Source organism: Schistocerca piceifrons, chromosome 1, assembly GCF_021461385.2.
Source record: "Schistocerca piceifrons isolate TAMUIC-IGC-003096 chromosome 1, iqSchPice1.1, whole genome shotgun sequence".
NCBI lineage: Eukaryota > Metazoa > Arthropoda > Insecta > Orthoptera > Acrididae > Schistocerca > Schistocerca piceifrons.
The window spans coordinates 466951764-466979137 of record NC_060138.1 but is presented as its reverse complement, the minus strand read 5'-3'; positions in this window follow the sequence as shown (position 1 = coordinate 466979137).

The window sequence follows — 27374 nt, the reverse complement described above, 5'->3', positions numbered from 1 at the left end:
GTGTTGGAGCTGCACAGAAATGATTGTAATGTGCCAGAAATTAAATCTTTAAACATCCTTGTTGATGTTAAAACAAGGGAGGAGTTTGGACAGTGGTTGGCACAGTTTGAAAACATAACAAAAACAACTTATACAATAAGATGCACTGAACCTGCATCAGGAAAGTATGTTGTTTTCAAACAAAGGCTGGTCTGTCACCACAATACTCACAGTATAAAAGTTCATGGTTCAGTGCAAAGGGCAACAAAAAACACTAACTGCCCATCAAAAATGACAGTGACAATTCACGCTGTGCATGATAGATACAGAGGTAAGTCTGTAGAGAAAGCCATGCTCTACAAGGAAATGCCGTGTGAGGTTAACTTGGTGTTGGGTCATAACCACAGTGTTGAGAGTGCTGCTGCTTTAAGATTTAGGCAACCATCAAGTGATGTCAAAGAAAAATTAATATCCCTGTTTGAAAGAGGTCATTCACCAGCCACTGCTCTTGAGTCAATAAAGGTTGAAATTCAGCTGAATTGTTCAGATTACCCTTTAGTCCTTGCAGACAGAAGCAGGTGTCCTGATTACAACTTTTGCCACTATTTGTTCAACAAAGTTTTTAAGAAAAAGTATGGGCCAACAGATTTCAACAAAGAAGGAAAGCAGCTGTTACAACAGAGGTTAGAGGAATACAACAGCGAAGTTGGAGCTGTGTGTGCCAAGATGATTCAGAAAGATGATGATTATATAGTATGGTAAGAGTATATTTACAAATTTGTAGTCTGATGAAAACTTTTTGCATATACATTTAGCTACTATTAATATTTGTATAATTGTTTTTCAGCATTTGCTCACCACTGATGCAAAAAGTCCATACTCATGTAAAAGCTGCTTCCAAACTTGTATTTATGGATTCCACTGGTTCTCTGGATCATGATAGCAGCAGAGTGTTCGTTTTACTTACTCACAGTGAGTGTGGAGGTTTACCACTAGGAGTTCTGATTATGTCTTCAGAAAGCTGCGGACTTATACAAATGGGACTAGAGTTGCTGAAAGAGATAGTGGGGGAAAATATTTTTGGGGGAAACATCAATGGCCCAAGTGTGTTTCTGACTGACGACAGCCAGTCAGAACAAAATGCAATTAGAAGGTGCTTCCCAAACACAAAAACTTTGTTGTGTATATTCCATGTCCTGCAGGCAGTGTGGCGCTGGGTTCTCAAAGCAAAAAATGCTATACCACAGCAAAAACAGTGTGAGTTGTTCCAGAATTTCAAAAAAATAATGTTTGCACAAACAAAAAATGAAGCAGTGGTAAACTATAATGTAACAAGAGCGAACATCGGTGAAAATCATCAAAATTTAGTGAAATACTTGGAAGGGTATTGGGATAGGAGAGAACTGTGGACCCTTTCACATCGGCGAGGTATGCTTATAGAAGGGCACAACACAAATAATATAAGTGAGGCCTTCATGAGAATTTTAAAGGACAGGATTTTTGAGAGGGTGCGTGCCTTCAATGTGGTTCAGATGGTGGACTTTTTTCTCACAAAGGTGAATTTGTATTTTCAGAGGAGACTTCTTGATGCTGCTAATGGAGCAAGTCCTAAGTCTTTCTGTAGGCCTATAAAGGCTCCTTCACAGGAGATTCTAGCAAAAATCAGACAAGTCAATGAGGATGTTCTGCTCGTTCCCAGTGAAGAAAGGGAGAATCATTATTACATTGTTAATATGGCTGTTCTTGTTTGCACTTGTTGCCAAGGCAATACAGGGAAGATCTGCAAACATATAGACTGGGGCAGTACTGTTTTACCATCAGGAAACTACAGGGAGGTGACTGATAGTGACAGTATACGCAGACTGTATTATTTTATTGCTACAAATGAGGAGCCTCCTGAAGGGTGGCTAGAGCCTCTGTATTGCTCTCAGAATGCAGGGGCTTCAAGTTCTTCGGAACGTTTGGAGCAAATGGACACAGGTTTGCTCTGTGAAAGCCAAGAAGAGATGCCAGAGACACTTCACATGGAGACAGTTCCAGACAATAGAAATAATAATTTAATCGACGAGATAAAAGCTCGTCTCATAGATTTTTCAAATAAATCCCCTGAGGAAATAAGGAAAGGCCTTGAAGTCATGTGCGAAAAATTGAGAAAGCTTAAAACGCCATCTGCATGTGCATCTTATTTGGCAAATTTTGGTGAAGGTAAGTAAAACATACTTTTATATAAATGTTATGGCAAGTAATTTAATATTGTATGAATTCTAATTTTTGTTACAGGAAAATCTAGAAAAAATCGTGGTAACTATATTCCTGTTCAGCCCACTGCAATAAGCAGAAGAAAAAACAAGTTGGCAGGTCGCAGATGTCATCCGGGGGGAAGACAAAGACCTCACTCTAAGCAAAGCAAGGAATTTGTAAAGACAGTAGAAATTTCTGAAATGGTAAGTATTACATTTCTAAAGTCATGTATGGCATTTTGAAATTTATCTAGCAACTTTCCTTTCCCCAAAGGGCATATTAAGGAATAAAGTAATTATTATTTATTTAAAATTTTTAAGTTTGAGGGAGCACTGCTGGACATACAGTGCTATTGGCTAACTTGCATAAATTTAATACTGTGTGCTAATGGTGGTGTAAAGACCGAAACAATCCACAAAAGAAATAAGAAATTGCAACTGAAAACTGCCTCCAGACTGACCTCACATCCAGTATTGATAAAGGCTATGGCATGCAAGTTTCTGGCACCATTTTTAAAATAATTCTTATTTTATCTGAAGGTAGCTCTGTTAGTATAATTGAAGAAAAAGAAAATACTTAATTATGATTTGATGTGACTGTCACGTGGAATAATTTGTAGACATTGCTATTGAAAAAACTGAAGTCACTCCACACCTTGAACTTGGTGTGGATAATTCCATTACACAGCATGCCAGCTGAATGATACACTGCAAATCAGTCATAAAGTGTTTACACATTCTGTTTCATTCGAAAAAAAAATTGATGTGTGTACATGATGTTCCCTTCTGTGCAAGCAGCATTGCATATTTTCATTGGCTTGTGACTTTCTCATGCAAATGTGAATGTTCAAACATAGTTCACAACACGTCTTGTTCCAAAGCAGTGGCATTAGTACATTATGGAATAATTGCTGATGGGTAAAAGTGCTCATATCTTGTGTTAAGACAACTTCCTGATTGGCAGTTGCCTCAAGTTCCCCATTAGCTTAAAATCTCAGTCCTGACTATAACACCATCTAGGCAGAAAAACTACATCTGGTATTATCACCCATATTAATATACTCACGTTCAAACTGTTTGCTAATCTTGTTTAGATGTTAGGTTATTAACATCATGGCATTTCGTTTCTTTGGTCCAGTATGTCTTGCATGTACAATAAAATTCTCATTACATGACATCTAAATTGTAACAATTAACTAGGCCTATATTTTTTATTATTAGTTATCTAAGTGTTTTTTTAAGGTGTGGCATATACATATTATGACTTTAAGTAGCTAATTACAATATAAAGATGTAAATACACACAAATGTGGAGCCACTTTGAGTTTCATTCTGTCATTGAATATTTCGATACAGAAATGGATAAGAAAAGCCATGTTACACAAACATTTTTCCCCAACATTAACCCAGTATTAGTGCAACAAACTTAGTAATCCATAATTTAGAAATAAAGGTTTTCAGTAATGTTAATGTGGATTTTAATTTCTTTTCAGGCTACCTTTCCATCACCAGCTACGCAATCATCCCAGTCAGCTTCAGACTTTTGAAGGTGCGCGACTGTATACTGCAGCATAGTGTGTAGGATTTTCTTAATCTGAGATCGAACGTAATGGAACTATTAAGGGAATGATTGTAGTAATTAAGTTTTTTCTTAAAGCTCAGGCCTAGCCTGACTGCTGAAATATATTAAGTTTTTTTGTTGTAGCTCTGGTCTGACCCGATTATTCCCGGCGGGGTCAGGGATTTTCTCTGCCTCGTGATGACTGGGTGTTGTGTGATGTCCTTAGGTTAGTTAGGTTTAATTAGTTCTAAGTTCTAGGGGACTGATGACCATAGATGTTAAGTCCCATAGTGCTCAAAGCCATTTTCTAACCCGATTATTGAAATACGTTTTTTCTTAAAGCTCAGACCAAACTTACTATTGAAATATAGAAGTTCTTCTTTAAATTGGGATATCCCAACAATGTGGATACTTATTGTGTATGTTGCACAAGTTTCTGGGAAATGTGAATTATCTTTTCTTAAAATGTAAACTACATTTTATATTCTGCATATGACTTTTTTTTATTTACATCTGTTCCTTCAGGTTACATGTAGTTTATTTAATTTGTCATATTATGTCTGCTTTCTGAAGTACTTCTGTCAGCTGATAATGAAAAATGTTTCCTGCATTTTAATATATATTGGCAATAATAAACTAATATTGGCAGGAACGAACTGTTATTTTATTAATTGGTATTAAAACTTTATTTTAGAAGATTAAGTGAAGATATTTTGCAATGTTAATATAAGCATCACATTTAAATAGGAATTACGAACAGACTGCCCCCATTTACACCAAGGTTGGCATAAAGGAATTGCTTATGATGATAGCTTCCTCTGGCATGTAGAGTCTAAACAAAAATTTTCCATCTGAAATTAACTAAAAGGGAAGTAAATTATTTTTTTGCTGGGAGAACACACTTTCAGGCAACCATCCTAAACTAAACAAAAAATGCATTAATGTTGTAAAAAAACTTAATTTTTTCATTAAATACCAAGCCAACTAGTCAGACTGCATGTCTTCATATCACAGTTTGTGACTTTAACATTCTGAAAATGAAAGGACAATGAATCTCTTTAAACTTTTATTTGAATAGCAGATAGAAAGCTGAACTAGGTAAGTGTACTCGCCATGAATGTTTATGTCCAGCTTTTGGTGACGCAATGTTCTGCATCTGGTAAGTGAAGACAAAGGGGAAAAGCAAAGGAGTGTGGAAAAATTGTGAAATATGTGAGAAAGTAATAAGACAGAATCAGGGTCCAAAGAGACCTATGCTTGTGTGGTAAACAACCTGCAGATGAGGGTTGGCATGAGTAGGTGGATGAAAGCCAGATTCTTGTAATTTAACTGTGTGTTTCAAATCACTGCCTAGTCTACAGAGAGCTATTAACTGGACAGGAGAGAGTAATGATTTGTTTAATTTAGTATATGTATTAATGTCCAACTCCATGCATCAATGACAAAGAATAAGAATATAAATATAGCACTGGCACACATTTACTAAATTCAAGAAACCAATTTAAGAAAGGTATTGACTATAATGATTACAATTTGTACACAACTGCCACAAAACAACACTGACAGTAAAACACAATTTGGGGTTATTCACATTACAGCATTTTAAAAAAATGATACTGTATTGCTATACAGACTGTTGTGTTATTTAAACTAACTGGGATTTCATGTAATGTACTGTAGTGTTTCTGTCCTAACCCATACCAAGCTCACTTAGACCTAGATGTCTGGTGCTCTTAAAACCCCACTCAGTGCTGCCTTCAAATTGCCAGCAAGGTTATACATACATCTCTCACTGCCATTTGACTAGTGGAGTTATGTTCAACTTTAGTGATATTACCATCAACAAAAATGCAAAATTAAAAATGTTGAGAATGAAATCATATGTCCAAATTAGTTTGTGATGTGTTGCACATCACTACAATCTATAATGCAAAGTAATCCCTGGAACATATTACTAATGAACTGACAGGCTATTTAGTTCACAAGATAGTCCTTTAGGACTTCAGCATAGTAAAATTGTGTTTTAATTGCTCTTTTCATAAAGAATGCCTATTAAGGACTAAAAACTGAACCATGTAATGTCTAAGTAACTTTGATTTTCTAATTTTGCAATTACACACACACACACACACACACACACACACACACACACACACACACACACACACACACACACACACACACAGAGAGAGAGAGAGAGAGAGAGAGAGAGAGAGAGAAGAGAGAGAGAGAGAGAGAGAGAGAGAGAGAGAGAGAGAGACAAGCACACCACACATTTACGGATTGCATGCTGTTTGTGTGATCCATATCTGAGGAGGGAGTCATGCTTATCCACCACTGCCAGATATCTGCTGTCAGGTAAGTGATGCACTGTATTTCCTTTATGTATATACACATACAATCTTCAGTCATTATCATGTGACATTAAGGTGCACAGGAAACAACAGTATGTATCAGGAAAGAAACTGGAATGAGTTACAACAGGACAGGTATACCAGCTTGCCCAGGAAAATGCATTAAACATAACTAATATTATATCAGCTTCACTTTTAAGACTTATGCCTTACAACATTAAGTCTCGGTCATTGTCTTCCTAATGAAACTCCTCCATCACACTTGTCAAACAGGGTGCTTCAAGTTGTTGAGATATCTCACTTCAAAAAAACTTAATAAAACATTTATCATAACCTAAATAGGTGTGTGTCACTCAGGGGACCATATTATACAGAGTCTTTTTCTTCATGAATGTTTCCCACAAACTATCATGCGTGGAGGATAAATTCCATTCACTAACGATGGTACTAAGTAATCCCAAATAAAAATCCAAGCCAGCTGACAGAGAAATCAAATTAATGTCTCAAAGATGGTTAAAATTCATCACATAAAGACAAAGTGGCCCTAAATATAAAGAAAACTAACTGTATGAACTTCCATTCAAATAAAAACCATAGCGAGGTTTGACTAATAGTTAACAAAGATCGATTAAAACATGTGAGAGTAAATTTGTGGGCATTAATGTGTTGGCAGCTGGAACAAGGAGAACATGTGAACATTTTAGCAGAGCACATGTTACACAACTCTGAGAATTCTCGAAGTGATGTACTTTGTAAATAAACATTCAAACATCAGTTATGTGATAATATTTTAGGATACCAGTGCTTGGAATGTGTAGATTGTCTTCAAGGCATACACAAACAGAAAAAAGCACTATTGCCCACAGAAAAATCTTTAACTGTATGGAGTAATACTAGACAAATTTTTCCAGATAGATGTAATTTTTAAATCTGAGACAATATGTGGAACAAGCAACTGAAAGTATATTTCCACATTTTCTGTTGTTCTTAAAATTATATGTAGTATAATACAGTTAAAACAAATATTAGGGCCCATTTTTAGATTCAAAGTTGAGGTAAAAATAGAAAGTGGAAGACAAAAGATGGACAGATGTAAAACGTCCATATCATTTAACGGCAATGGGGGTATAAAAAAAGCTGACACCCAACACCTTAATCTGTACTGCACACTCAATCTGGCATATTTAATTTTAAATCTGAAAGTTGTTACCATTTGAAAAGTCTTAGCCTATTTTGTTTCGCTAAGATCCAAGGTAACTGGTGTTATCATAACACGTTTCTTTACACTTAAACTAATTTAGTAAAATTCTTTAATTTGTATAAAAATAACACAAGGCTTTTGGGCCCGTATGAATGTAGTATTATGAGCTTAGCCTGAACTATTACATGAGCACATGTTATTTTCTGATTCGACTAAAAAAAATCTATTGAAGGTAAGTACGTTCTATGCTTCTTTATAATGATTCCATCACAACACGCCTATAGTAAGCATATTTTACTGTGCCTTAAAAACCTTTGAGTTCTGGTACTGGCAATTTACCTAATGTGTCATGGCTGACTGTGCTACATTCAACTTCTATTGGGGCAAACAGATATATTATCAAACTGGAAGATTAATACATTTGTTAATGTGTCCATGTTTCATCCCACGTGAATGAAAATGATGTACAGTCCTAGAAACAATTAAAGAGTCAGTTAAATAGTAACATTTAATACTGTAAAAAGGTCATGAAAGAGCAATACACTAATTAGATTGGTTTGACTTTCTTTATCTACAGAAACTTAAGGCTGCTGCCATGGAATCATTTTTTAGCAAAATTGGGATAAATGTATTGTATTGTATTATATTCTACTTGTTTTTATCCGGGATAATGCCCCAAAAATCTCCATAGGTACTGTTGCATACTTACATATGTTGACCTCTCATACATATGTTGTGTGTGCTTTGGATTTTTTTTTTGTATAATTGAGTTCTTACTCAAGTTTGAGAAAAAAAAATCAAGTTCATAAATGTATGAGCAATACACCAAAATACTAGTCAGCAGCTGTGAAACTCTATGTATGGTTTTATTGAGCCTTGGTCAGTCTTTTCTGAAGAGATTACTTTTGCACAGTAAAAAGTTGGGTCATAAGATCAAAACATCTGCAATACAAACGTAACTTCGAAAAATACTTTTTTAAATAGGCACCTAAAAAAAAGAAAGTAAATCTAAGAAAACTTTGACCATATTTCATAAATGTCTGACAATAGAATGATGTTCTTATAGATCCAGATGTCTTAGTTTTCTCATAATAAACCTGCTCATAACTCTGTGCCATAATGACGTGTCACACCACAACACCCTTATGTTGCGAGTCAAGGCGCACAGGTGGGATCGGACGCTTCCATTGACCTCTAGTTTCTTACAGTTTTCGATTTTCTGTAATTAGGCTGACATTCCTGATTATGGCACATGTTGGTACATAGTACTGATGAATATGTGGTTGTCCACAGGTATTTCAAATACTCATTTACAGTGCAGTAGCCCAAATGTTAGTTAATAAATTTGTAGTATATCTTTGACCAAATGTGTGGGAATCATTTACACCAATAATGTTCTGTGGCATCCTTTGCACTCTTATAGACTCAAAACTAGTAATCTATGTGTAATTTAAAAAATAAACACGTACCATTCAATTAATATTTCTCTGCTGACACATAAATTTTAAAAATTAATAAAAATACCGCAATAATTTGATTTTATGCGTTAGACATGGCTTGTGAAAGCCAGCAACGACTGTGGAAACAATGGCTTTGTTTATAAATAACTGCTACCACACGATTTTTACTTTTATTTATATTTTTCACGACGCGTTTCGAGAAATAATTTTCATTTTGAAGTGCATTGTTCTGTATACTGTGCCATTTTTTCGTGGTGTTTGTGTGGGGTTCTGGTTCTTCTGTTGTCCTTAAATTTTTCTGTGGTCCAATTTTCTGAGCACAATACAGGCATACGTAAAAAAAATAACAAACGCACATATATGGTTACAAGAGAAGACACCACGAAAAAATGGCACAGGATGGTGAAGAATGCAATTGAAAATGGTTATTATTTAGCACAACGCTTCGTGCAAAATATAAGAACAGAAAAAATTGTGACTGGTAGCTCAGTTATTTATAAACAAACTCTTAGCGCAACAAAATTTGTGATTTGTCACGTTTTCTTAAGCTGACAGTTTTATTGTTCTATAGTAGAATGATTATTATATTTCACTGTGTTAATACAAAATCAAGAGTAAATTACATTCAAGGTTTACAGTAACAACCACACCAAAAGCTTTACGTTCTAAGCGATAAATCGACAGTTCTCCGAGTTTACGGCAGATAATCATCACTTAGGCACAACATATTCGTACTTGTTGTAATCTTAGCACACTATTCATAAAGAAGCACGTACAATTTCCGCGAAGAAATATAACTTTCACAGAAAAAAAAACAAGTTTTCACAACTAAATATAAATATCCACGCCTTTGTATGTACTTTCCTACTAGGCTACAACAAACATCAGCTGCTCCCAGCCCGGCAATACAGCTTTTATAAGGCGCTATCTGATTGGATACTCGGTTTCGCCCACTTCTGAACACTCATTGGTCGCTAGCTTGGAGCTTAGAAGGGATGGAGGGGGTATGGCTAAACCCCGGGTCAAGTCAGCAGTTGCTAATTAAATGCAGAACCTTTTTAAACATTTTGGAGAGCGTAGGTGCCGTAATGAAGAATTGAGATTAATTAACTGAAATAGTTTAATCCCAAGTACAACGTTATTATCTGAGGAACGAGTTAAGAGGTGTCAATATTACGTGGTAGGCTATGACTTTCATGTATAATTTTCATTAACAGTAATTTGTTGGTGCACTCGTCTATGGTGTGTTGATGACCTCTATAATTATTTAGGAGCTTAACTCGAAACGATCCGTGAGATCGTCATAATGTTATAATGTTGGAAAGTTTATTTATCAATTTAATCAGAGAGACCAGTGTTGATTGTTTTCAGAATTGTTCACACTGTGTTTCAAAGAATCTGTTATCTTCTTAGAGGTTAGATTGAGATCTATTGCACCTCTTCACGAATTAGCAGCAATTAATTGCATTATATTTATATTTCTTTCTCGATTTCCTCTTGTACTGGTTTGGGGCTAGATACGTAGATATCTGTCGGCGGAAATTCCGGCACAGTGCAAATGGATGACTAGAAACGAGTGATGTGGACTGAACGAATCACTTATACCCTGTGGCAATCCGATGAAAGAATTTGGATTTAGCGAATACCTGGAAAACGTTATCTCCCACAATGTGTAGTATCATCAGTGGAGCCGCGCGGGGTAGCCGCGCGGTCTGGGGCGTCTTGTCACGGTCCGCTCGGCTCCCTCGGTCGGAGGTTCGATTCCTCCCTTGGGTATGGGTAAGTCCTCCCTTGGGTATGGGTGTGTGTGTGTTGTCCTTATTATAAGTTAGCTTAAGTTAGATTAAGTAGTGTGTGAGCTTAGGGACCGATGACCTTAGCAGTTTAGTCCCATAAGGAATTATCACAAATTTAAAATAATAAATAAATAAATTCATCAGTGAAGTACGGAAGAGGTGTATGGGGTGGGGAGTTCTTGGTTAGGGTGAAGTACACTTAATGCGCTTAAGAAAAAGCTAAATACGGAAGACATACATACTTCACGGCACTGTACACTGCATGCAGTATAGGAACGGTTCGGAGACGATGAATGTTTCCCTCAGCATGACAATGCGCCCTGTCACAAAGCAGCATCTGTGAGGGTGTGGTTTGTGGACAGTAACTCTCCTGAAATGGAGTGGTCTGTCCAGAATCACGACTTGAAGAAAATGGAAAGGCTCTAGGATGAGTTAGAATGTCGTCTTCTTTCCAGACTCCAATGTTAAACATGGCAACCTTTTCTGGTTTCGGCTCCAGAGGAAAAGTGGGCTGCAATTCCTCCAAAAGACGTTCAGAAGCGTGACTGAAAGTGTCCCTAGCAGAGTTCAAGACGTCATAATTGCTAAGTGAATAATCACGCCATATTATTGCCCACTGAAAAGTGTCCGGATACTTTCGATCAGATAGTGCGCATGCCAGCCAGTTTTAAGGAATCAGCAGAGTAAGGTGGGACGACACTGACACACGACAGAACAGCAGAAAGGGTCTGTCGTGCCTGGACGTATCCATGACCAGACTGTAAAATTAGTTGCTCAATTTTTTTATACTAACGCGTAATGTCCAACATGTCTACAAGGAATGGTGTATGACACACAGCCATGCAGCATGGCGTAAAAGCAGTGGTCATTTAAAGATCGCAATCGACACGGACCCGAGATGAGTGTCTCACCCTGTCAGTGGCAATTAGTTTTAAACTAATTGGACATTCTCAAATAACGTTCGAACGAAACTGCGATGGAACTTCATGCAGCTAACATTTGCAGTTTGGTACCTCATAAAAGTCCATTGCTCACAGTGGCACAGCAAGTTGTATGTCTTCAGTGGGCCAAACAACACAGAAAGTGGACAGCTGGTAACAGAACGTGTGTAATGGGTTCCCACGAGTCCTCATTTTGTCTGATTTCAAATTGTACAAGGTGTGGAATGCATCGAGGGCCCAGTGGAGCGATTAGAGAGCAGTTTGTGGACGATGTAATTCAGGCAGAAAGTGTCTTCTTTGTGATGTTTTGCATGAAAACGAGACATGCACGCGACTCCTTCAACTCCTTCAACATGTCAACATAAATCAGGACGTTTATTTCAACGTTCATAATGGCAAACTGCATAAAAAAAGAAAAAGAAAAGAAAAAAACGAAGCACCAAGAATACATGATCGAATTTCAATGTGACTTCATACGCGTACACACCATCGCAAAGTAAAGGAAAATTCCGGGTTCTGTCGAAATCGACAGATAAACGTGTCATCCTCTGCCACCTGCGTCATTGGTGCGGTATGGGGAGGCGGAGATCAATACACCACTTTTCTGGTCATTGTCGGGCTTCTTGACCATAAAGTCGAGCTTCACACTCAAATAACTCTTCAGTTGTTTTCGTGGTGCTGAGTGCACCCTGTTCCAGTTCTCCCATGAAGGAAAAGTCCCAGGCATTACCTAAAATCGATTCCAAGTAATCCACATAGTAGCCACGCACGCTAACTGCTGAGATACAGCCCTCAATGGGTGAGTAAATGATTAGAGTTGGAAGCCACTGTGACAGTAGAACGGCCACAAGAATGCGTTAGTGTTGTTCGCACATGGTGTTGTTACCAGGTATGGTAGGATATATAAGAGGCGTGAACATTGTCAGATCTTGACTGTGAAGGACAAGGATGTCGTGTAGTCGTGTGAGAGGCTAAGAGACGCGGCGCAGTGGTTCGCACATTGGACTCGGATTCGGGAGACCAATGGTTAAGATCCCCTCCGGTAGCTCAGATATAGGTTTCCCGTGATTTCCTTAAATCGCTCAAGGCACATACCGGGACGGTATCTTTGAAAAGGGCACGGCCGATTGCCTTCTTTCGCCTTCTGTAATCGGCGCCTCTGCTCCTTCTCTAATGACCTCGCAGTCGACGGGACGTTACACTCCACTCTCCCTCCCTCACCTTCTCCTCCTAATCGTAACAGACAGCGACATCAGCAGGAGTCAAACTTTGAAAAGGGCCTCATAGTGGATCTCCATGTGGATGGCTAGTGGAATCGTGTAAATCCAGATTTGTGGGGCATTTGGATCTGACAGTGGCCCGATATTGGATTGCTGTTGAGGATTTCAGTATAAAACTTATAGAACCTACAATTCCGGAGCCGCAAAATACTTTACCAATCCTGAAATCTGCAGCAGATCGTCGGTAGGCAGCTTTCTGATGATGTAGGCGCCGACTTCTGCTATGCAGAAGCTTTGTTTCAACCCATGGCCCCGAAGGCTGTCCGAGAATCCTAACTTCTGCCGAGAAAGTGCGACTAAGTCGCAAGACCGTCCGACTCCGACGAAGATAAGATCCAGAATGTCCTGTGCCCACACGACGCAAGAGCGAAGCCAACATTGCTCAACTCCCCACTACCCTCGAACACCGCAAATCAGCATTCAGTGCTGATTCCAAATTTCCCACCACTGTCTCAGAACATCATTCGCACAAATAGCGACCGTTCCCTCCAATTTCGAACAGGGCTTTATGACGTCAATTAGCCTCAGTTTAAGTTGACCAATCATACCTCTGCTATTCAGTTGAGGGCACTGAACTTGCCGTTTGACCGGCTACAAAAACAACATGCCTAGACCACCGGCTGTCCAGCGCCAGACAGTCGTGCCCAGCAGGGCACGGTCCACAAGTATTCTCAGAATCATGAGGACAATGCAGTCAGTTGGTGCCAGCCGTCTTCGTTCTAGATGCGCCAGAACGGTAAATACATAAACTATGGCGACACTCAGATGTCTCGCAGGTCGTTTCACCCTGCGTACATGAGGTGAAACTCGACAGGCGTCAGTCGTCCCGCCAGGCGCTGAAGCCCATTGATGTACGACCCTCTCAGTATATTCGCGGACGTGCAGTCCCCAATCGGAAACGCGTGTGCCGCATCTTCCAGTGCTCACCTCGCACAGGCCACCCAGGGAACTAACCCATCATGCATAGGAATCAAGTGAAAAGTATTTTGAGCTCTCAGTACAAATACTCTCATTACAATAACCTTATTCGGCCTGTTACCACCGCGCAATGACATAAAACATTAATAAAATTTATGGAAATGAGAGGTGACATGCAAAAGAGGGCATGGAACCTCTCACACTTGCCATCCTGCAATATACTGTGTCATCCCGCACCATTGGTTGGAAACTAACAGCAGCCGGACAGGAATTATCGTCCCATGTGTAGGATGCCGTCAACGCAACACAAAGAGTAGTATTTGGAGTGGTTCTGTCAGCGGGAGGCTGGACTGCAGATTTATGAAATTAGAATAATATATTAATACCTTCATCTGCTGACGGACGTTGATACATATCAACGGGGACAGGTGAAATTGTGTTCCCCGACCGGGACTAGAACCCGGGACCTCCTGCTTACATGGCAGACGCTCTATCCATCTTAGCCACCGAGGGCACAGAGGATAGTGCGACTGCAGGGACTATCTCGCGCACGCCTCCCGCGAGACCCACATTATCACCTTATATGTCCACACATTGCATTCGTAGTGTCCCTATCCAACACAGACATTTCTCATGGAAGACATTCTTACTCTTGTTGGGGGAATATGTGTGCATCCGCACAGAAGAAGGACGTCATGACAGGTATTACCAGAACTATATACTTATATGGATATGGTGTCTGTTCTTTCGAATACCATATCCATATAAGCATACGCAGATGAATGGCGTAGCATTGTGTTCTGCGATGAATCTCATTTCTGTACTGTCCCGGATGACCAACTTCGGCGAAAATGCCGACGGCATGGGGCCAAGTCCCTTTCATCCAGCGTTTTGAAGAGGCAGAACTGTATTACTCATTGTGTAATAGTGTGAGGAGTCATTTATGGCTTCACGTCACAGGTGGTAGTGGCTGAGGGAACTCTGGCTACATAGCAGTATGCAACGGACGTCCTGCACCCTCATGTGCTACCTCTCATGCTACGGTATTATGGTGCAATTTTCCAACACAACAAACCTCATCCACGTATGGCACGTTTCTCCCATGAGGCATTACAATGGCTAGTAAGATTCCCAGATTTGTCGATATACATGACAGTCTATTGCTAGACTGACACATCTCATGTTTCATATTCATATTTTATTTAAATTCATTTGGTTTGGATTAAAATGATGTCAGTTGATGAATGCTAACGTTTACAGCTGGTAATCTCAGTGATTGTGGGGATTAGGACGTCAGTTAATGATTTACTTCTCGTTATTTATACTGGTGGAAGTTGCACGTAATTCCTTCTGCAATTTTCTTGACACTGGTAAACTCCAAACGGGAGCTCTGCCTTGGAGTTGCGTAGTCAAAATCTCGTAAGGTCCTCGAAGATGAGCAGCCTTTCAGCTCGAACCACTAAAACCACTCAATACTGTTCGACGAAATTAGAACGTGATCCGAAGTAGAAAAGTATTTTTATGCTTCTTCATCCCTCTTTTGTCGTGCCATCTTTTGACGTCATCAAAGGAGAGTTCGCCATTGACGCGTGTCTGAATGAAATTATAAAGTATCCATCTAAGGCCAGCAAGAGGGGAGAGGGGAAAAAGATCGGCAACACCCTCTGTGCCGCCCATACACCTTTCTTGAGCACATTAAAAATGTACCTGTCGCAAACTTCGACACCAATTCAGCCTAGCGGCTGTTCTGGCGCCTGAGGATTAGCCAAACCTTTCGACGCCCTTAGATGGAGTTTGCCTGTCTTCAGGCGCTAGAGCGACTACGGGTTTGAATTGTTATCGAAGTTTCTGACAGGTACATTTTTAACGTGCTCAAGGATGATGCGTGGTTGGCACCGAGGCAATCGCCGATCTTTTTGCCCTCTCCTGTGCCAACCTCTTCATCTCAGAGCAGCACTTGCATCCTATATCTTCAGTTATTTGCTGGACGTATTCTAATCTCTGTTTTCCTCTACAGCTTTTACCCTCTACAACTCCTTCTAGTACCGTGGAAGTTATTCCGTGATGTCTTAACAGATGTACTATCATCCTGTCCCTTCTTCTTTTCAGTGTTTTCGATATATTCCTTTGCGCAACGGTTCTCTGGAGACCCTCCGCATTTCTTGCCTTATGAGTCCACCGGAATTTTCGACATTCTTCTGAACAAGAGGGGCTTAAAAAGCATAAAACAGTTTTCTGCTTCGGAACACGTTCACAATTCGTCGTATGGTTTTGAACGGTCGCTAGTGGTTAAAGCCTGTATGCCACAACAAAAATTGCTGTCGCGCGATGCTCAAAAGGGGTAAGATCACGTTCAGTGAGGTTGAAGGGCCATTTCGTCCACAGAGTAGGGTCGAAACGCTCAAGGGTTGGCAGTAGCAGCCGCCAAATTTGTCGAGAACATCGTCCTGTAGCTCATCGCACTGCGAACTGTCGTTTTCGGCCGCGAAATTTGTGGAAATCAACACTCCAAGAGGAGTGGTTTCATTGATGTCCTTTATCCCAAATCCACTGACCTTACCGGGTTGATTGGTTGATAGTGAGCGGCGGTCTGCCTGAAATGTTTCCCTCAGACACCTGTAAGCTTCACCACTGGACGTCGCGTTTCCTTTCTTCGCAGGGGCGTCAAGAGAAGGATTGAGATGTGAGTAAGAAGAAAACTGACGACCCTCCCATCGTATGACACGTCCACAACGGCGTCGAGCAGAATTGTGGCGGATTTTGGTGCCAACGTGACATCACTGACCTATTTTACAGCTGACATGAATTCTGAGCTGCGGCCTTTTCCTCGTATATCTAGACACCTTGCTGTTTGAAGCCTTTTTTGAGCATTTTTAAATCGAATGGACTTCCTCCGCAACAAATTCGTAGAACATTCGATGCAAAATCTAAAATGCAGGTATGTGATGTGGAAGAAGATAGTAATTCCTTCTGATCTAGTGCGTTTTTGCCCTATGTGGATGCTCTTTCCTCGAAGATAGGCCGTATTCTTGAGAACACTGTGTTAAGGTGATCTTTTGGCCCCCACGAAGATTTCAGCTTTACTCGGCTCTGTGAAGGACGATTTACAGCTTCGTTAAGCGGGTGTGTATGATATTCCCTGCGGAAATGGTGAGAAGTCGTACATAGGTCAAGCAACACGCACCGTTTATGAGAGGTGTGTGGAGCATCGAAGATACACACGCTTATTACAGCCAGACAAATCAGCTGTGGCCGAACATTGTATTGATACAGGGCATTCCATGAATTACAGTGATGCGAAGATTTTTAACATCCACCTCTTCTTATTGGGAATCTGTCTCCAAGGAAGCAATAGAGATTACATTAGCTAATAATTTATTACATAGAGATAATGGTTTTAATTTGGACAAAGCATGGAATCCGGCTCTTGGGGAAATTTAACTGCAGAGAAGTCGTCATGGAGTCACCGCCGCCGATCATACATCGAAAAGCAAATCTAATGTCCGTACGCCTTCACCACAGGCGGCACATGTGTAAGCGTATTTCTCTCCCGCTAACCAGCATCTGTGACCCGTATGCGCAGTACCGCCGCGATGGAACATATAAGCCCGCGCTTGGCACCTTGTCGTCAGTCTTGTGACTCACTCTGAGGATGGCAGTACCATACGCGGGCGAAATATCAGTGGAGGAAATTTTATGAGCGCGGCTGCATGCCCGAAATTTAATGGACTAAGAAAGAGGAAGGTTGTATACCCAGGCCGGTGAAACATGACACTTCACAGCTCCCGTGTGGTTGGCTATACTGCGGTTGCGAGTTCGCAATAGCTGCCACGGCACACGCCCACAACTCCGAAATACGTTTTGTAAATGTGAGCTACAATCAACGTTTATACGTTAAGTGCTACAAAGTACGTTCTTCTAACAGTGGAGAGAATGACGACGGAGACTAAGCGTTTGATAGTATACGAAACTGGGAAATAAAAACACCCTAAGTTAATGACAATAGTTGGCTATACTGCGGTTGCGAGTTCGCAATAGCTGCCACGGCACACGCCCACAACTCCGAAATACGTTTTGTAAATGTGAGCTACAATCAACGTTTATACGTTAAGTGCTACAAAGTACGTTCTTCTAACAGTGGAGAGAACGACGACGGAGACTAAGCGTTTGATAGTATACGAAGCTGGGAAATAAAAACACCCGAAGTTAATGACAATATCTATGAAAGGTCGTTCCAAATTGTTACCGTAATAGCTGCACGTCGTATAATAATGTAAACCTAAGCATACCAAAGAACACGCTATCCACACTCATAGAAAGAAATAAGGAAAACCCTATTGCAGAGAGAAAGAATTAATTCTGTATACATTTACATTCACCAATTTACGATGTCAGTGACGCAATTCCATCCAGTTCTCCTACACTATCATCGGAATCGGCGCCAAACTGCTGTCTTCATCATCATCATCATCATTAAGAGAAATCGTTAACTGTTCGTTTTCATTTATAATGCCGTCTATAGTCTGTGCATCTCTTATGAGTTAAGCAACATGGTTTACTTTTTAACTCCATGAGGTAGCGTCTACAGTTGCAAGACCTTCACGTAGCAGTCTTTTCCACTTCTGTTATAGTAAAAATTTTATTGTCACTTCAAATGTACGCCTTGACTTCAATCCAAACCAATATAATCGGATCAAAATGGCAGTGATTAGGTGGTAGCCTAATTACCAGGAGTCCCTCTTTGCTTGCGATTTCATCTACAACGTATTTAGGCGTCACAGGCTTATTTTGTTTTACGAGCGAGTATAACATCAGCCTTGTCATGCTCATATCCGCAGCAGTGTCTCTCGCCTGCAACCACTGCACCATAGTTTCTTTACGGTCACTAGTCGTGGGAATTTTATCTAAAACTACGCAATGATACAGCGCATTGTCCATCACAAACACTGTCGGAACACTAAACTGGAGAAACAAATTTTTAAACCACTGTAGAATCCGTGGGTGGTCCATATCCTCACGATAGTCACCGGTTTTTTGATCGAAAAACTAAACGTCCTTCAGGCACAAAGTCATTTGCAGATCCAGCCTGGGCCACAATTAATCGGGATCCTCTTCCTGTTGGCTTATGACCGCTGATCTGTCCAGCGTTTCTCAGCTGATTCTCCAGTGTTGGCCCAGGTTTCGTCTAACCATATGTCTGCATGTATGTCCTTTCCTACAATTGTGTGTAAGAAAATGGTACGAGCTGCAAGTAACAGTTTTCGTCCATCGAACTTTTTAAAACGGAAGCCCATACTTTTTAATTTCACCTTAAGTGACGTTTACCACCTGAGAAAAGTTCACTTTCTTTTAAAGAAATTAGCAGCTTGGCTATTTTGGGTATTCTTTCCTTTTATAGTATTGGTATATGTGCCGACGAATTGCATCGGACTGGAAAGAATCAAGATGAAACTACCTGGCAGATTAAAACTGTGTGCCGGACCGAGACTCGAACTCGGGGCCTTTGCCTGTCGCGGGCAAGTGCTCTACCATTTGAGCTACCCAAGCACGACCCACGCCTCGTCCTCACAGCTTTATCCTGCCAGTACCTCGTCTCCTACCTTCCATGCTTTACAGAAGCTCTCCTGCGAACCTTGCAGGACTAGCACTCCTGAAGAATCAAGATCTCTAACAGGACGAGGGTGCTTTTACTTCTTTCCCGGAGTGCTTAAAAACACGCTGTTTCCCCCACAGGTGCTTTCTTCCTCACGGTTTACTAGACTGTCTTGTAAGTCTTGAAGTAGAACACCTTTCCTTATAACTGTTCTTTCACTGAGTCCTAGAGTTTTCGAGGTACGCTCTAAAACTGTATCGGCAGGAGTCGACGCATGTCCAAGAACAGAGACAAATTCTTTTTCTTGCTCGTAAAACTCAGGCGTCCTCCGTAGCAATTCCAAAGCCTGACTATTTAATGGTACTCCACGGCGCAACGGATTGTCGCTTGGTGAACGATATCGTTTTGGTGACACTGTTTAACAAACAAAAACTGTAGTCCAGACGGTAACACAACACAACAGCAGGCGTTCGCGCACTAACATACAATGTTTACACGGAAGCCGGCAACGTGACAGCTTCGACTCCGGAACCGGCTTTTGTTCGGTGCTGTCATTGGTTCAGAAGACGCAGCGCCTCGTGTTCCTCACTTGTTTGTTAGTTGTATTACCAACTCTACGGAGCTTGGGGAGTGACCTTGAAGGGATATGTTTCAGAGGCCCGGATATAGGCAACTTTGAGCCGAATTTCAATGGGAAAGAATTAGGAGGTTTCGAAAATGTTATCCTTTAACTATGTTGCGCAGTGTAGATACCTAAATGGCAACAGATATAAAATAAATGTTCCTACTCTGTAGTAGAGAACGCCTTGGTTACCCTGCACAACACACAACAAACGATACACAACGTAACTACACCACAAGTATTGAACTTAAACTGACCACTTTGAGTTAATTCTTTCCAAGAAAACAAAGTTCTGATAAAGTATTCAAGTTACACGTTATTACTCATCGGGGGAAAGCTCTTATTAATATTGCTTAGTATTATTGTCTGTGGAATTGCTACGTATTTTTAAGAGCTCTCAAAGTGATCAACACTAACAACACGAACGGTGCAATATGCCATGCCAGTATTAATCAAGCAAACAGTGGATTCCTTAAAATCTTTTTCCACAGTTTACCACACGTGGTCTCATAACTAGTAAAACAGAATAACCATCGTCAGTCAAGCTAAACTATAAGTATTTCGCTGAAAAATAAACAGCATAATACTTGACAGTAGCTCTGTATATCGCTCGCAGCAAATTTCAGAGAACAAACCTTTATCTTACCCTAAATCCGTGCCAAAAGGACCGATTCCACCAATATTTCACCAGTCAGGTATCAATGGACATTACAAAACCGTTGAATCACTTTTTACATTAGAGTTCTTTATAAATTTATACCACGAAATGCTTGTACAAGCTTTATTCTTTGTCTCAGTTACAAAGTTCCGTTTAATCAAAGACCATTACTAACAGCCGATTGCGACATTACATCAGATTTGAAGTTAACGTCAATACGTACATCTCAGGACACTTTTCATTTATAACGTAATTTTTATTTAAAGACTTTCTCTATCGCAAAACCCACCCCCATAACTAAAATCTGGGAACTTTAAATTATAATGACTTCTTCGTTACCGAAACTTCTTTCTCTACCGAAGTCACGCCAAGTTCATAAATATTAATTTATTATCGTTGTCATTAGAATTCCTACTTTTGAAACTAGCTACAGTTCTTTTATTTGTACTCAACATACTTTCGTATTCTCTTAACGTGTACTCTCTCTGATACTCAGTAGCGCTTTCCGCGTTATTTCATTCTCTTACTTGCAATGCGAACTATCAAATGAATCTCTTAACAAGAATTCAGTTTTTACATACCCACCTTCCAAGCGCTTTATTAATTCTTCCGGAATACAGTCAACGGTATGCAGCTAGCAACGAATGACTCATACCTCATAGAAAAACCTACTCGAAAGTCTAATCACATTTAATTAAAAAAAATGAAGGAAAATAAATCGCTAAGTCACCACCGCCACTTTATGTCTGAACCTTACCCATGGTGTCACATAGCTGGACATCTTCATTTGTTGGCTTCTAACTACGATGACCCTTCCCTCCAAATTATTTCCAGTGGTCTCTTCTTGAACATCCGCTGTAAGTGGTGGATACCTCTGTTCACCCCCGATATAATAGTTCCGTATAAAACGATCAATCCTTACGTAACAAATGGTGTCTTAGCGAAATACACTAACAGACTCTGTGTCGCCTGGCCACCAAGAGCTGTTGCATAACGATTTGATTCACGGATCCAGTCTTATGGCTTCTTCGGTGTATAGCGCTTTTACGACTATGACGTGTGGGGCCTGAAGATGGCATCAGTGTAATGCCGAAACTGGTAGCACGTAAGAAGTTCATAAAATAAATTTCTACAATCCATACGGCTGTATTATGATGCATTATTGCATCAAGAAATACATGCCAACCGTTGTCCCACGGTCCAGATTGGATCAACGAAGACTTTACTGAAAGGATCACTCCAAAGGAATCCTTCGGTTAAAATTGGGGACACAAACATCAAACGAGCACACGTTACGCCCTATCTTGCGATACACATAGATGAAAATTTGAATTTCCACGAAGACATAAGGCTAACAACAGACAAAGCAGATAAAATACTACACAAACTGGTGAGGCTAAATTCAAAACAGTACAGACTACCTCTACCAGTCATACGGACATACCACTTGTGACCTCTTCGAATCAGTACTCAGCTTCGCAACTAGCGCGTGGGCACATAGACTGAACGTGGTCACCAACAAAGCACCGGTCAGACGAGGGCAGAGAAGTGTCCTACTCAGGCTATCTGGAGCCTTCCGTACCACCTCAGCGGATGCACTGTGTGTGGTGCTCGGAATATGCCCCATAGATATTACGATCAAATACAGAGCTGCAAGATACTCGTAAAGGTGGGGAGACTAGACAAGGTACACACAATAACCGGTGTGCCGATAGAGTCGATACATCACCTTAAAAGTTGGCGTTTGTACACATGGCAAGGTGAGTGCGATGTAAGTGATACGGGACGTAGAGTGCACAACTTCCTCCCTGACATAAGGGAGCGGCGAGAATGAGTCATATCTATCCCAGCCACGGCATGGCAAATTTCTTAACCGGACACGGACCTTAACCCGCGCACTTAAACCGTATGAGTCTGAGGCAGACACCTACCTGCCTATGCGGGGAAGAAGGTTCCCCAGAACACACTGTCTTTTTCTGCGGTCAATACGCGAAAAATAGACACACACTACACTTAGAATACACAGATACAGATATAGATATATACACAGCAATCAGAGACGAAGAACAATGGACACAATTAAACGCACTGACAAACAGTATTTCAAAAACAACACATGAAGAGTACATGCGGACACGACATAACAGACATGCCTATGTGCAACGTAACAACAATCTCCAGAGGATGGACAGCGATACCCACAGTGACAGTGAAAACAGTGACAATGAGGAGAAACAGGAGGAGGAAGCTCAGATGTGACAGTAAATAAGCATAAGGTGCTGGCGATCTATCCAAGAAATCATCAAATAGTGTACATGAATGAGCACCTAAAGTAGTTAATACATAGGATTAGTAATAAATAGGATAAGCAATATTATTTCTCTACTAATAACCATTTGTGTGTGTGTGTGTGTGTGTGTGTGTGTGTGTGTGTGTGTGTGTGTGTGTGTGCATGTGTTTCTGTGTGTGTGCGACTGGCGGTCAACGAACGGCTCGAAGAAACCATTCCAAGGTATTCACCGTCAGTCACATTCGGTGATGGTACTAACAAATCTCTCCTCCATCCTATCATCTTCTTACATTCTTCTTAAAAACAGCAAAATTTTATTTATATTTCAACCTTAAATTTTTGTTATTTAGAAAAGCATCATTCTTTGTAAATGTTGTAGATAAAACAAAAGATAGGAAAACTGTAAAAAGATGAAAAACGAAAATTGTAAGATGTACGACCTGTTTTAAACATCAGGTAACAGGTCTATAATTTGGGAATAAATAAACAAAAATAAAATTAAATTACCCTCATAATCATTTCTCATTAACACTTATTCACACTAATAATTCAATAACTTATTTTACATTACATTAGACAAAGTTTTCGCTTTACGTATAAGTGAGTTCGTAAATAACAGATGGTAATTTTATTCACAAAGATATTGTCTTTGCAAAGTTTGGAAGTTGCATTGCCGTTTTCTTTTGAGTACAGCATTCTTAACACACTGATTTTTTGACGATTATTGACGACATTAGATGCTGAACAGTTGTTCCACTGTTAACAAACCCAAGGGTTTACAGAAAGAATAAAGGTGGCAGTTTTAGATTCCTCACTGATTCTGTATTCGAATATACACTGAAGAGCCAAAGAAACTGGTACACCTACCTAATATCGTATAGGGACCCCGCGAGCACGCTGAAGTGCCGCAACACGGCGTGGCATGGACTCGGCTAATGCCAGAAGTAGTGTTGGAGCGAATTGACACCATGAGTCCTGCAGGGCTGTCCGTAAATCCGTAAGAGCGCAAGAAGGTAGAGATCTCTTCTGAACAGCACGTTGCAAGGTATCCCAGATATGCTCAATAACGTTCATGTCTGGTAAGTTTCGTGGCCAGCGGAAGTGTTTAAACTCACAAGAGTGTTCCTGGAGCCAGTCTGTAGCAATTCTGCACATAGGGGGTGTTGCACTGTCCTGCTGGAATTGCCAAAGTCCGTCGAAATGCACAATGGACATGAATGGATGCATGTGAACAGACATGATGCTTACGTACGTGTCACCTGTCATCGTCGTATCTAGATGTATCAGGGGTTCCGTATCACTCCAACTGCCCACGTCCTACACTATTAGAAGCCTCCCCAGATTGAACAATTCCCTGCTGACATGCAGGGTCTATGGATTCATGACATTGTCTCCATATCCGTACACGTCCATCCACTCTATACAATTTGAAACGAGATTCGTCCGACCAAGCAACATGTGTCCAGGCTAGGCGTAAAGCTTTATGTCGTGCGGTCATCGAGGGTTCACGAGAGGGCCTTCGGCTCCGAAAGCCCATATCGATAATGTTTCGTTGAATGACTCGCATCATTGAATGGCCCATCATTGAAATGTGCAGCAGTTTGCGGAAAGGTTGCATTTCTGTCACGCTGAAAGATTTCGTTCAGCATTGTTGGTCTCGTTCTTGCAAGATCTTTTTCCAGTCGCAGCGATGTGGGAGATTTGATGTTTTACCGGATTCCTGATATTCACGGTACACTTGTGATATGGTCGTACCGCAGAGATGCTGTGTCCCATCGCTCGTGCGCTGACTATAACACCACGTTCAAACTCATTCAATCTTGATAACCTGCCATTGTAGCAGCAGTAACCGATCTAATAACTGCGCCGACACTTGTCTTTTGGGCGTTTCCGACCGCAGCGCCGTATTCTGCCTGTTTATATATCTCTGCATTTGAATACGCATGCCTGTAGCAGTTTCTTTGGCGCTTCAGTGTATGATGTGGCTAGATGTAGGACCATTGTCGACAAATAGACCACGTGTGACGAGTGGCGACAGAGTGTGGTGAGTGGTACAAGGCCAAGGATTATTACCCAAGCAAGGAGTTGTCTGCTTGGACTGGCACATGGCTTTACAGGGTGACCAGGATGTCATTCAGGAGGCCTAGGGTCGGGAATCATGAAACCTTAACACAATAGAATCAGTGATGCATTAGCAGAACGCACGATGATTGTGCAGAAAGAAAGCCATTAGACATAAAACTACAAAATTGTTGTTCTTGACATCAAATATAGGAATATAAAGTTAATTTCCTTTTTTTTTCGAGATACGTTAAGTTTTTTGACAAAGCACATGATCTTTCTTAAAGTTTATTTTGTCATATTTTCTTTATTACTTCTCTTCACAGTGTAATCACGCAAGTTCTGCGATATCGGTACAAGACGATGCAGTCTATATCACCCCAGTTCACTGTAAATGTTCGTAACACGCACCGCGTATTTGCGTCCATGTCATTACTTCTCTTTACGATCACTGGCACTTAATATGATTTGAAATTATGCAGCGGCACTACTTGCGCGGCAGTCGGTTCGACAGGCAAGTCTGTGGTACGTAGTTAGGGTTGTCGCCGTACATGCACACGCGCCGAAGTAGTCAGAGGAGTGCAGCCGCTTTCCCGCGCGAGATATTCGAAGATGACGCCGCTTTGATGAGACCATGGACGTCCAGCATCTCACACCATAGACCACAAGAAGTCAACTGCCCACAGAACATAGTTCAGTCTTTCCTTTCAGTGTCAACGAAATAGTCCGTTCACAGGTAGCAACTTACACCAATCACTCCACCCTGTCCATCTTTAAATCCTTACTTTCACGAATAGGTATCAGCAGACAGTAGCAAAATAGTTTTGTATAGATTTCAGTCTAGTTTCCATACAGTCCTTCTCTTTGTAGCTTGTTATACTTTCTTACATATCCCAATACAGTTCCAATTTGCCCCTACGGATATCGGCAAGCAATAATTCTAATTATTCTATACACTTTACGTATAAACGAAAACAGTTTTCTTTTGCGTGTATGAGTCCAGCCTTCTCCATTACAAAAGATTTTACTTTGTATAAATTGTGTGTGTGAATTCCTAAGGGACCAAACTGCTGAGGTCATAGGTCCCTAGACTTACACACTCCTTAAACTAACGTAAATTGACTTATGCTAACAACAACACACACACCCATGCCCGAGGGAGGACTCGAACCTCCGGCGGGAGGAGCCGCGCGATCCATGACATGACCCCTCTAACCGCGCGGCCACTCCACGTGGCTAATTTGTATACCAATACATCATGTATAGGTGAGTAAATAGCAGTCAAGCCGATCTGGTGTTCTAAATACTCATTATGATCTCGAAGCTATACTATTTCAAAATTTAGACACAAAACATGCCCTTTATCACGCAGAAAACACCTGCATGGGACGAAGAAAAAAATCGCACGTGAACTTAGTCAAAGCAAGGAAAAGCTAAAACATGGAGCATCACTGGACAGTGTACATACAATCAGCTTCACTAAAACGTTCGTCCACTATACAGTACTATTTTCTTATTCTACATAAAGTTATCAGAATAATGCCTTAAATAGTCTTTGAAGTTAATAAATTTAGACTACTGCTTTAACGTAAAACGTATACATAAAGAAAATTTCTTAGATACATACATATTCACGTTACTCCCCAATACAAAGTTGTAGTAGCTATCTTTTAGAGTGCAGCTCTCGTAAATTTTTTCGTTAAAATTATTGGATATAGGTTCCACCCTTTATGCAAAACAGTTTTTTCTTGCTGGCTAAACATATTTCGGCACCTCTGTGCCGTCATTAGTGGCTGTTGTTTATTCGACAACTGTTAAAAGTGAACACATTTCAGGTTGCAACTGATCTAACAAAATGAGGCCCAAGGACAGTTTTTGTTCATTTTTGTTCTTATCTTTATTTTACATTATATGTTTTTGCAGGACTATCTATATGGTGTCCTGCAGTGATAGCTTGTCATCTGCAAATCAAGACAAGGGATGTGCTAACTCGCCGATGAAATTCACGTTTACATCGTTTGGTTTGCAGATAACAATCTATGAGTGCAGGACACCATTCAGATGGTCGTGCAAAACCATATAACGTAAAATCAAGGTAAGACCAAATACGAACAAAAACTCTCTTTAGACCTCATTTTTTAGATCAGTTATAACCTAAAATACGTTCAATTTTTACTGTTCTTTGATAAACAAAAGCCACTGATGATGGCTCAGAAGTTCCGAAACATGTTTGGGCAACAAGAAAAAAAAAGTGTTTTGCATAAAAGGCGGAACCTGTATCCAATAATTCATAGTACCCACTAATGAGAGGACAGCTTGAGCGTTTTACTTTTTCACAGAGCACAGGAGTCATGTATTATTGAGATAAACTGCTTGTCTTGCTCAGAGTGTTCATACTGGTTGTACATTAGTATCATGGA